Genomic DNA, 12,110 nt, shown 5'->3' on the forward strand with positions numbered 1-12,110 from the left:
GCAAGAGGTGCTGAAGCTCAGAAAGTCTGAGATGTTTCTTCAAAATAAGCTCATTCTCAAGTCTTATCTGAACTGTCCTCTTTTGTTTGAACTTTCCCTAAACTTAGGAGTTAATGACAGAGCAGCACATCCAGACTCAGTCTCATTTATGTAGAGATTAAACTTCAGTGTCATTCATTGATGTTAAAGTGCAGTTTTTCAAATGTTTGTTGCACATGCTCCTGACCAAACCAGTCCAGGTGGAAGATGATGTGAAGAGAAAGCTCCAGAGGATGAATATCACACATTTACGTTGGAAATAAATGTCCTTTAATGAGACACTGTCATGCAAAAGTTGGATTTCCCTTTAATGATGTTCAAATCTATGTTGAGTGTTTTGTTGATGTTGGTTTCTAAATGTTTTCTGACACTCGGCCCCAAAGATTAAAACCTTTTATGGCTCACAAGCTGCAACAATTCACACATTATCAACTATCTTTCTGACTAAACTAAGATAAAAAGTGAAAAACTGTCTGATTCCTGCATCATGAATGTAAATATTTTTGTTTATTATGACAGTAAACTGAATATATTTGGGTTTGACATTTTATAAACCAAAACAAGAAATGAATTACTGGAGAAAACAATCAACAGATTAATGGACAAAGAAAATGTGTTTTCCAACATATATGGCTGAATTACTCCAACATTACAAGATACATACAATTTTAATTCAATTTTATTTATATAACGCCAATTACAGGCCAAATTGTCTCAAGACACTTTATTTTTATATTTTTTTGTCACATTTAAAATATGACAAAGTAAGAAATTTCAACCTCTTGACTAATCCAATTTATTATTTGGTTTTTAAGAGACTAATCGACAACTAAAATAACTTTCTCCACTAAAACTAATAAACATGAGGTCAAATAGAAGGAACAGTTTTAAATACTGCAGTCCCACGATGACAAGAATAAAGTTTGTCAACAAAAAGTAAATCTGCTAGTGGATTCCTTTAAAGTCCTAATAAATGATAATAAAGTGCGATACTAAAGGTTTGTGGTGCTAAAAATGTCAAAGTAAAGATATCAAGTTGAACATGTGGATGGAGGTTGATAAAAGTTGACCTTCTTTCATTTCTCTGGAGTCGACTCCATGGATTTTATGAATGGTGGTTAAAGACCTGGTCTTCTCGTCATCTTCCTTCTAGTCGCTGTAAAAAGTCAGTCCATCCTGGCCGACTTCAACACCTCTTCATGACAACTTGTTCTGCCTCCGACCTGGTGGAAACTCCAGAAACTCGGGAAAACCCGTGGAGACTCGAAGAACTCGTGGAGACTCGAAGAACTCGTGGGGCGGGGGAAGGTGTGGTGGGCAGTGGGGGGGAGGTGGGGAAGTAGAGGGGGGAGGCCACCACCCACCTCCCCGTCTACTCTCCGCCCTGACTCCACCCAGACTCCGCCTTGGCTCCACCCATGTGGTGACATCAGAAACTACGATGCCAAAGGGCGGACGAAATTATTTCTTTTTATCTGATCTGTAGCTCAGTGAGTTAAGGATTTGCCTATGGAGCTGCAGGTCGCTGGTTCAAAACCAGACCCTTCTTAAGTTTTATCAAAATCCTGACAAAGACAAAGAAAGAAAAAGGCCGGTGGCGGGTCTTGAACCTGCAACCTTCCGCTTGGTAGTCTGTCTCTTATCCTCCTGAGCTACTCGCTCAGATACTAATTCTTCTTTTTTTTGCGCATTTATCATCTATTTTTTGTCGTTTTCGAGTTTTTTTTTTTTACTCGAGTCTCGACTCGACCGTTTTTCTCAGGAGGTTGGACTTCAGCCTTTGTGCTGGAGGGTGGAACCCTCAGTTCCAAGACTTTCCAAGCCTCCAGACCTCCCGAGTCCTCAGGACCTGAGCTTTCACACAGTCTGAGGGCTGAAATTTTCTAAGTCCCACAGTAGTTCTCTGTTAGTTTGAACCTTCAGACAGTCCAAGGACTGATATCTTCTAAGTTCCTGAGTACTTCTCTGTTAGTTTGAACCTTCAGACAGCCCAAGGACTGATATCTTCTAAGTTCCTGAGTAGTTCTCTGTTAGTTTGAACCTTCAGACAGTCCAAGGACTGATATCTTCTAAGTTCCTGAGTACTTCTCTGTTAGTTTGAACCTTTAGACAGTCTGAGGACTGAAGTTTTAAAGGTTTCTCAGTACTTCTCTGTTAGTTTGAACTTTCTAGTTAACAGAAGCCTTAAAACTTGTGACCATGAGTCTTTATTTCACATTTAGACCATCCATATGAGTTCTTCTCAGACCTTCACCTGTGGGTTTTTAGAAATCCTCAACAAACTTTAATTCTCTTCACAGAACAGTAAAGTTTGTGGAGATCAGAAGGTAACATTAGTTTGATCGATGCCTTCAACTACTAGAAGACTTTATCCGGAAAGCAGTTTTCTGAAATGAGCACTTAGTAAATCTGTCCACAATCAAACCAAGAACATAGAAAGAGGAAATGTTTGAAGAAACAACTTGTTTTCATTTCAGACGAGAAAACGCTTTGACCTGTATCTGTTTTTGCTCTTTTTGATCCTTTTATTGTCTCTTCTGTTAATTTGATCTTCTAAAGTTTAACTGGTGTCTTTTCAAATGTTTTGTCTTTAGTTTGATTCTTCGTAAATGTTTAGTTTTGCTCTTTTCTCACCTTTTACTCTTTTCTAATGTCTGATTTGATTGAGAAATGTTTTGTCTTTTTAATGTTTAATTGTTGTTTTTTCAAATGTTTTATCGGCTTGTTTGAAAAATTTCCTTTTCTTTCCCAATGTTTAATTTTTCGATTAAATCTTTGCGGTTTTTCTTTTTAAATGTTTTACCACCTTTTAATGTTTAATTTTCTTTTTAAATGCTTCATTGTATTTTCTGTTTAATTCCTATTTAAAGTTTTATTGTCTTTAAGATTTAATTTTCTAATTAAACATTGATTTTTTTTATTAAATGTTTTGTCTTTTTAAAGGTTTAATAATCTAATTAAATCTAATATTAATATTCTTCTTGTTTAATTGTATTTTTTAAATGTGTAATTCTCGAAAATATTTTCTCTGTAATTTTTAATATTATTTAAAAAATTTTGTTTAATTTCATAATTACATGTTTTGTATCTTGTTTAATTATCTAATTCAATATTTTGTCTGTTTAATATTAATACACATTAAATACAATTAAACTATATTAAACAAACAAAAAATACTTTTTAATAATAAAACTTCTTAAAAGTTTTATTGTCTAAGGGTCTAATTCAATGTTTTGAATTTCTTTTAAATGTTTAATATTCTTCTTCTTTAATTGTATTTTTCAAATGTTTAATTATCTAAAATATTTCCTCTTTAATGTTTAATCATTTTGTTTAAGGATTTTGTTTGTCAGAATTACATGTTTTGAATCTTCTGTTTAATTATCAAATTAAATATTTTGTCTGTTTAATAGAATTTAATTGTATTTAATGTTTAATTTTCTTTTTAAAGTTTTATTGTATTAAATGCTTTTTTCCTTTGATTTAATTGCTTTTTTAATGTAGTTTATTTCTTTAATCTGTTTTTCTGTCAAGATTTAAACCCCAACCTTAAAAATGAAACAAACCCTTAAATCACAATGAAAATACTTCTGTTGTCACAATCATGAGTTAGTCAATTATTCAGTTTATCAATTCAACTTTATTTGTTTAGCACCTTTCACACAGATGACAAAACTAAACAAGCAAAGAGAAACAACTATGCTAAAACTATCATTAAAGCTCAAAAACACATTTTAAAAAAAAAATTTAACATGGTAATAAAATGTGTTGTGTCCAGGGGATGGAGGGAGTTTATTGAAGTCTTCTTGGGCTCACATGGTAAATAATTTAAAATATAAACTTGATATTCAGTCTAAGGAAACTGCAGAGCGACAGAAGAAGCAACAATATCTCCTGTTTTCTCCTTTAATGAGTCGACTCTTCTTGTGCTTTCAGACCAAAGAACTACAGACTCTTCACAACCTGCTCAAACTCTTGGTACAGGACCTCACCACACGGGTCAAGAAGGTTTCCATCTCATTTCTACTCTGAAGCTCACCTTCTCCTGCTCAAACTGCTGACAAATGTTTCTGCTGCTCTAAAGTCTGGTCTCTAGAACTTCCTAAAAACTCTCAAAGTCTCTTCTGCTGCGGGTTGCTTTGTAGAACTGTTACAGAAAACCTCACTAAACCACATGGAGGAGCCTCAAGATAGTCGTCCAAATGAAACCATACAAAAACCAAACTAGCACAACCCAAACACTAAAGTCTCCTGCAGCCTACCAGAGAACCTCTGAGAACAGAGAATCAGGACAGGAACCCTTACCTTCTGGACAACCAACGTTGGTTCACAAGAATACAGAATGTGTCTGACCAAAAACCTCTAAAGACTCACTACAGCCAAGATAAAGACACAACTCAGCTGGACCAAATCCACTAATCACAGCACACATCAGCACCATGTGCTAACTGTGGCTAAAGAACCACATTTACCAAGACACCTATCCAGTACAAAACCCTAAAACACACCAAGAAACACATTAAAGACGATTTTACTGCTGGAAGCTGCAAGCCAATGCCTTAAAACCAAAGCAGTGGAGCCAAACCCGGTTCAGTGGTGAAGCAGAGGAAATGTTTCACTGCAGCCAGATAAAGCAGGAAGACACTGAGCTGCTCAGGTGTTCCTGATAACACCAAGCAGCCACCTGGACAGCCAATAGGAACACAGCTTACTGGAAGTCCAGAGGGCTGGCTTAGTGAAGTAAATTTAGTTTAAAGTTGAGGCAGAAAGTTAACAAAGAAAGTTGAAAACCACCTTCTGATACCTGAAATCTCTGAGTTTTCACACAAAGAACGCCTGAACATGTCAAACTGGTTTCATAGTAGAACCATCATTGTAAAAACGTCATAGTATGGTGTGTTGCTCAAAAAACATTACGACCCGGCTGTCTAGGGTCCCCGAGGAGCAACACAAAAACAGGACAAATGCTGGATATTTATTTGAAAGAGTAAGTTTACAACAACACAACATGTGAGCAGAAAAATCACAAAGTCTGTCTTTAGTTCAGCTGAAAATATTAGTTTTTGTCTTTTTTATTGACCAAACTTTTCAGGAAGTAGATGAAGAATAATTAAAGCTCTCATGTAGAAGTCCAACTTATTTTGGATCCTTGTGGAGAGTTTAATCTTAGAGTTTGTACAGCTGTTGAGTTTTTACAGTCACGTGGATTGTTCTGACATTTAATAACCGAGTCCTGAAATAAAATTACAGTTGTGGATTTCTGTCATTTAGTCTGGACTAAACAAATAACAGCAGCATAAATCTCAAACGTCATTATGAGGAGTCTGGACTGAGGTTTCTCACTTGATAATGATCAAAACATGAAATTTAGGTTGGTTTAAAGGAATATTCCACCTTAAATCTTTGAATGTTGACCTAAAAGGTTGGTTTCAGGAAGTATTTCACCAACAAGGTCCTCACACATCCACCTTAAAGGAACATTCCACCAAAAATCCTTGGACATGCACCTAAAATGTTGGTTTAACCGAGTATTCCATCCAAAATCCTCAAAGAGACCTGAGGGGCTGGTTAAAAGGAATATTCCACCTAAAACCTCAAATATAGACCCGAAAGGGTGGTTTAGAAAAAATCCTTCAATGTAGACCAAAAAAGTTAGTATGGAGGAATATTCCACCTGAAATGTAGACCTGAGAAGTTGGTTTGGAAGAATATACCATCCTAAACATCCTTAAATGTAGACTAAGAGACAGTTTGGAAGAAAATTCCACCTAAAATCCTCCAATGTAGACCTAAAAGGTGAGTTTAATGGCATATTCCATGTAAAATTCACTACTGTAGACCTTGGAGGTTGGTCTGATGGTATATTCCACCCAACATCCTTCAATATATACTTAAAAAGTTCGTTCAAAGGAATATTTCACCTAAAATCTTTCAATGTAGACCAAAAAATCTTGGTGTAAAGGAGTATTCCACCTTAAATGTAGACCTAAAGGATGGTTTGGAGTAATATTCTACTCTAAAATCTTCCAATGTAGACCTAAAAGGTTTATCTGATGGTATATTCTACCCAACATCCTGGAACATTTACCTAAAAGGTTGGTTTAATGGTATATTCCCAGAAGAACCCTTGAACATCAGCCTTAATGGTATATTCCACCCAAAATACTTGTACATATACCAAGAAGTCAGTGTAAAGGAAATGTAGACCTAAAAGGATTGTTTAAAGGAATATTTAAACGATTATTTTCATTATTTAATAATCTGTTATCAGTCAGAACCCTGGCAAACTTATTTTCTTCAGTTTTTTTAGTGGAAGTCACAAATAAAGGAGCTCTTGGTTTTTACCAGCGTTAGTGAGTCAAAAGCTGCTGTTTCAACACAGACACGTTCACATGCATCCACAAACCTCTCAGCACTCAAACACCCACAGACAGGAGGCCGGCTGGACCGAGGCTCGGCGGCATCCTCAGACCCACGAGTCGGGGAGTCGCTGAACTTGTTGGTCTGGCTTGAAGGCCTCCGTGTGGTCCAGTAGAAGTCCATGTAGTCGGTGTTGGCTTTGAACCGCAGCGACTGGCCACCATCAGGTGGATCAGCTCGTCCTCATAGGACTCCTCCTGTAGCCTTGAGGGGACCACAGGAACATTCAGTAGCTGTTGGAGTTCTTCCTGTCAGGCTCGTGGTGGAACGGCTCTGAAGAATCTTTTACTTGTCTTATCTGGAACAATCTAACAGCCTAAACTGTTAACAGCAGTGTAAAGAAGCAAACATACAGACATAGATTAGGACTCAAACTAGATTTATTTTAGAAAACAAATCAACTTAGAGGCATTTGTTCACACGTGGCTGAATAGGAGGCCGTCCAATCAGATTTGAGGTCTTCACTCTGTAGGTTGTTTGGTGAGACTCTTGGACCTCCATCAGCTGACGTGGATGTTTGATGGTCTTCCTCTCTAGTGCCAGATGATTCATCCATGAATTCAGCAGCTACAGACTGAAATGAAGCTCATGCTGCCGTTATTGAATTCCTGTTCCAGATCAAATGTTCAGAGCTCACCTTGAATGCAGCCGTCTGCTGTCTGATAGTTTTTCTCATTGTAGTCTTCAATAAAGTCTTTTTCCTCATGTCAGGATGTGGTGAGACTCTTTCTCAGTCTCTGCAGACGTCCCTCATTGTGCATCTCCAGAGAAGAAACAGAAAAACTGATCACTACTTCAGCATCACAAACGCTCTCCAGCATTGAGAGTGTTTTAGGAATTCATTCATTGTGTTGTGAACTTTGAAGGAGCAGAAACTTTACAGCTGCCAAAGATATGAGCTCCAATTCTGGATGTTTTAGGAAATCAAATTCATCAAATGAACACTTGATTATTGCTGATAACTCTCATTAAATTACTGAAGAAATCCAACATAAAAACCTGTAAACTCTCAGGCAGCTTTTGTTAAAGTTTGTCTATAATTCTATCATCATGTTCTGGAACCAGGACTCTGCAGAAGTTCCTTCAATCAGATACTTGTGTGTTTCTATTTAAGGCCTCAGGTTTGAATGTACAGCAGAGGATTAGAAAGGAGTGATTTTAATATTTAAATCAGTCCAGTAAATGTTTGGCATGAAAATTATTAAAATTTTGATTTAGGTAGATTTGTGTCAAATAATATTGTAGAGTGTCACTTAAATATATCCAAATGAGTTCAGTGTATTTTCATTTTATAGAATATTTGATTTCTTAATCTCAATACTGTAGGGTCTGACCCTAAATATTACAATAATGATGTAAATTTAAATAATATTTTAGTGCAGAGTCATAAACTTTAATCAGCTAAACTTACATAATAAATATCACTGTACAATCTTAACCTGAACATTCATATTATTGAGGTAAATTTACATAAATCATGATATTCTAGAGTCTTAACTGGAATATTTCTAACATTAATCTTTTTGTATTGTGCTGATAAACAACAATAACCCGACTTTCAGATAATATTTGTTGTCTGTGATTGTGAGACTAAATTCCTCCACATTGTGGAACTGGACTGAATTTCCCAAAATGGAAACATGGACAGAATTTAACACTCATGTATCCATGGCAACGCTAAAGTTTCTGCTTCTTACCAAAGTTCACAACACAAGTAAAGACTTTAATGTAAAACTTCAGGGATGACTGCTAACCATAAGTATTCTGATCAACACTTCATGATCAATATCAGGACAGATGTTACAACTCCAGCTGTTGCATTAGACTGCAGTTATTCACAGAGAAATTAAAACATCACATTCCTCATAAAAACTAGATGGGACTTTTATTAAATAAAGTGTTGGTGAATAAACAGTGTAAAAAGTGCAAAGCAGCTCCATTAAATCAGGAGATGTGAGACTTCCACAGCATGGATCACCATCTGCTGTGTTGATTCATAGCTGAATGTCAGAATGAACTGAGCTAGAAAAGCTGCTTTGAGCTGCAACATTACGGTCTGACAATCCAACACCATCACAGTTTTCATCTGGTTGTTTTGCTCCAACATGCTGTGAAGTTCAGTTTTTACCTGAATCAATACAGAGATTCTATTTTCAACCAAGACTGAAATAAAAATTAGAATGTTATGAGGTTATTAATGCAACTAAGTCCTTTCAGATGGAAGGATTTACTTCTAAGTTCTAATTCAAGTTTCAGTTGGAGCACATTGCATTCACAAAGAAAAACAGCGATACCTTCATAGCAACAAAGCAATAAACCTAAAGTTTACCTGATGGCACATTGGTGGAGTTTGTTACTGAGCATCTGAACCTTAAATCCAGTGAGACGACCATCTTCAGTCGAGGCCAGTCAGAGAACTTCAAGACCTTCCATCAGCTGGACCAGATGTGGCATCATCTCCCTCTGAACATCTGGATGACAGGAGAAAAGACAGAAATCAAACACAGATCACAGAGATACAATTTATTCACTTTCATCATTTTATAAAAGTAGCATGAACTTTATTAAAACTTGACAACATCAGTAATGAAAGTAAATGTTTTTATCTCGTGTTGAAGCTAAATTTAAAGTCAATTTTAATGACAGTTTATCCTGAGAGGAGTGAGAATGGAGCTTTTCTTTCCTTTTTGGAATATTCCCTCAAAATATTCTGTTTATTATTGGCTTTAGAAGCATTTTTCCTTATTATTTATTTTTAGATACCTCAGACTGATACACTTTGCTGGTTTGCAGATAATTTCATGTACAATGACAATAAAGATCTTCTACTATAACATATTTTGCTAAAACAAGAACTGCAAACCTTCTCAACCATCTCTCAGGTTGCAAAATTCCAACTGCGACCAAGAATTATCTGATGTACTTATTATTATAAACTTTACTGAACCAGCCCTGGAATTAATAAAAATCTGTATATGGATATGATTTTCTCTGATGGGACCACTATGGAAGCCGTAGTAATTATTAACTATCCTTTGAAGGGAAAGATTAGGTCTTCTTCAGGTGGATAAAAAAAATGCTCTCCCTAAAAAAAAAAAAAAACTGCATACAATAAAGTAAATCTCTTCTGCACTGCACACATACTACACTTTTGTATAACTCTGGATGTCAGAGTAAAGGCAGACAGATCCACCAATCAGCCACAACATTCTGACCACTGACAGCTGAAGAGAACAACATCCATCATCTTGTTCTAATGCAACGTTCTGCTGGGAAACCTTGACGTTCATATGGATGTTTGACATGTACCACCACCTAAACACTGCAGGACAAACAACCCCCTAGTCTCCATGGCAACAGCAGTCCTTGATGCCAGCTGCCACCCTCAGCAGGACAAGCTAAAACTGCTCAGGAGTGGTCCGAGGAACACGACAGAGCTAAGCTGTTCACCTGGGTTCCACACTCCCCACATCCAGATCTGATGGAGCATCTGTGGGATGGTCCAGGATCAGCCTGGTCTAGGTAGGACCCACCCTGCAACCCACAGGACCCACAGAATCCACAGGACATCCCCAGAGGTTCTGATGAACCACTGGGTCAGAGGATTTTTAGCAGCATAAAGGGACCAACACAGTATTAGTCAGGTGGTCAGAATGTTCTACTGTTATATTGTCATGTTGATTATATGATCAGTAAATGTTACCATCAATTATAACATCCACATTGATCAGGAAAAAAAACAATCAGTTCATTCAGAAACAACAGCAGTTTGTTTCAAAGCAGAACACCAGCTGGTTTTCACTAAAGAAGCTTTCAAAGCAACAATTAAATGACAGTTTTGTTCTCATTAAGTTCAGAGTCAGCGAAAATAATGTACACACATCAGGAAAAGAAAAACTTTTATAAATATTTCATTTGTATAAGTACTTCTATACATATAGATTCCTCTTTCTAAGTTTGATCAAATCACGATAACTCTGTGTCCTGTTGTACGATGTTTTCCCAACAGATGACGCTACCCTCATGAATGGAGCATCAACAAGTGACGTCTACAACACAACAGAAATGTCTGGAAGCCAGTGGCCACCACTTTGAGCACCTCTTGTAATTGTAGAGGCCAAAGATAACTTTTATTAATCTCGTGATGTCTGAATAAATTTGGTATTGAAATATTTATGCAAGTTTTTCTTTTCCTGATGTGTGTAAACATTATTTTGGCTGACTCTGTATAATGGGTTTCTGACAGGTCACCAGGCAACATCTTTTTATAATAATGACAAACATACCTGCATTCTACAGGAGTGATTTTCCTCATGTGCAGGTAAAGATGTGTGAGGAGCTTAGAGATGACAGGAGCAGGAGTCATCCTCACTAATTCAGCTTCCACCTAGAAACAGAAAGACCACAAACAAACACACTGATATACTCTCAAACGTTCAACCTCACAGCCTCAAAATATCTGTTTAGGAAGTGTTGTGTTTCTAAATTCTGCTGAAAGCACTGACAGACATTCTCTTACAAGGTTGTGTAAAAAGCAGCCTGTCCTCTGAGCTACTGAGAAATTTTCCTGAACAAAGTTTCTACGTGTAAATCAGCTCAACAAAAACTAAAGCCTCAGTCAGAGATAACAGGTATCGCAAATTATAAACAACTTTCTTTGTTAACTCAGACTTTCTGCTTCAACCTCACATAAAAAGGGGAGTTTAACTCATCAGGTGACTGAAAATGAACGGCTTGTGCAGTTCTAGATCCAAAAGTAGGATGTTTCAACTCATGTTTTACTACAAATACATGCAGTAATAAATAAATACAATGGCTGGTTGTTAGTTTATTCACTATTAATGTCATTTTATATACTGGATTGAACTTGAGCAGTGGAAGAGAGAAGGAATTTAATGAAATTATGGAGATTCAGAGAGGTAATGTTGCGCAATGTTAAGGGAGGTTTAATTCAAACCAGCTGAATGTTAAACTTCACTGCAGCTGAACGGGTTTCAGTTAACCTTAAAGTAAAATAACTTTTTTAAAAGCTAAAATACACAGCAGAGAAATACAGGTTGAGAAGGTCATTCTAATAATGAGGACAGTTGCGGCAGCAACTAACACAGGTGTTCAGCGGTAAGTTAGCCACCTGTGTTAATTAGCCCGCTAGCTAACTTAGCCGCTTAGCTAGCTAACGCGTCCGGACCAACTGCTCAAACACGACAAACCACAACTCTTCACAAGTCGCTGACTTAACGTACAACAAAACAACGCTACTGGTTAGAAGTATTTATCTTCTTACCGTGTTTTACTCCAAAAACAAGATCAACAGCAGCCAGAGACGCTACCAGGTGTGCCGACCATAGATATACATAGACTAGATACGCTAGCGTGCTGTCTTCTATGGTCTGACCAGTCACTGCTCTCTGGCTCCGCCCTCTGAGAATCTTGTTGTCGTTTGGCTCCACACTTCCTGATGACCACTTCCGGTCTCAGAAAATAAAAAAACGGACCTTTTTTCGTTTCTGTCTCTTACTGATTTTACTTTCTTGTTATTCTAAATATAAAACGAAGATCAAAGCATTTTTAAAAAAAAAATCGTATATCCCTTTTTGATCACGAAAAGGAAAAACGCCTTGTATTTCAATTTAAATTTTTGTAATTTAAAA

At 36.8% G+C, this 12,110-nt stretch overlaps 1 long non-coding RNA gene across 2 annotated transcripts; it reads right to left on the minus strand.

Moving 5' to 3' along the window:
- Positions 1–6,821: 6,821 nt before the first annotated feature.
- LOC129347693 (uncharacterized) lies at positions 6,822–11,866 on the minus strand. 2 transcript variants are annotated; one of them, XR_008599910.1, is made up of 5 exons: positions 11,744–11,866; positions 10,746–10,846; positions 9,910–10,051; positions 8,789–8,930; positions 6,822–7,220 (listed from the first exon to the last, which is right to left on the minus strand). It is a non-coding gene; the product is annotated as an uncharacterized LOC129347693 (long non-coding RNA). The 2 variants fall into 2 exon arrangements; XR_008599909.1 differs by lacking the exon at positions 9,910–10,051.
- Positions 11,867–12,110: the final 244 nt, after the last annotated feature.

This window comes from Amphiprion ocellaris, chromosome 20 (assembly GCF_022539595.1).
Source record: "Amphiprion ocellaris isolate individual 3 ecotype Okinawa chromosome 20, ASM2253959v1, whole genome shotgun sequence".
Lineage (NCBI taxonomy): Eukaryota > Metazoa > Chordata > Actinopteri > Pomacentridae > Amphiprion > Amphiprion ocellaris.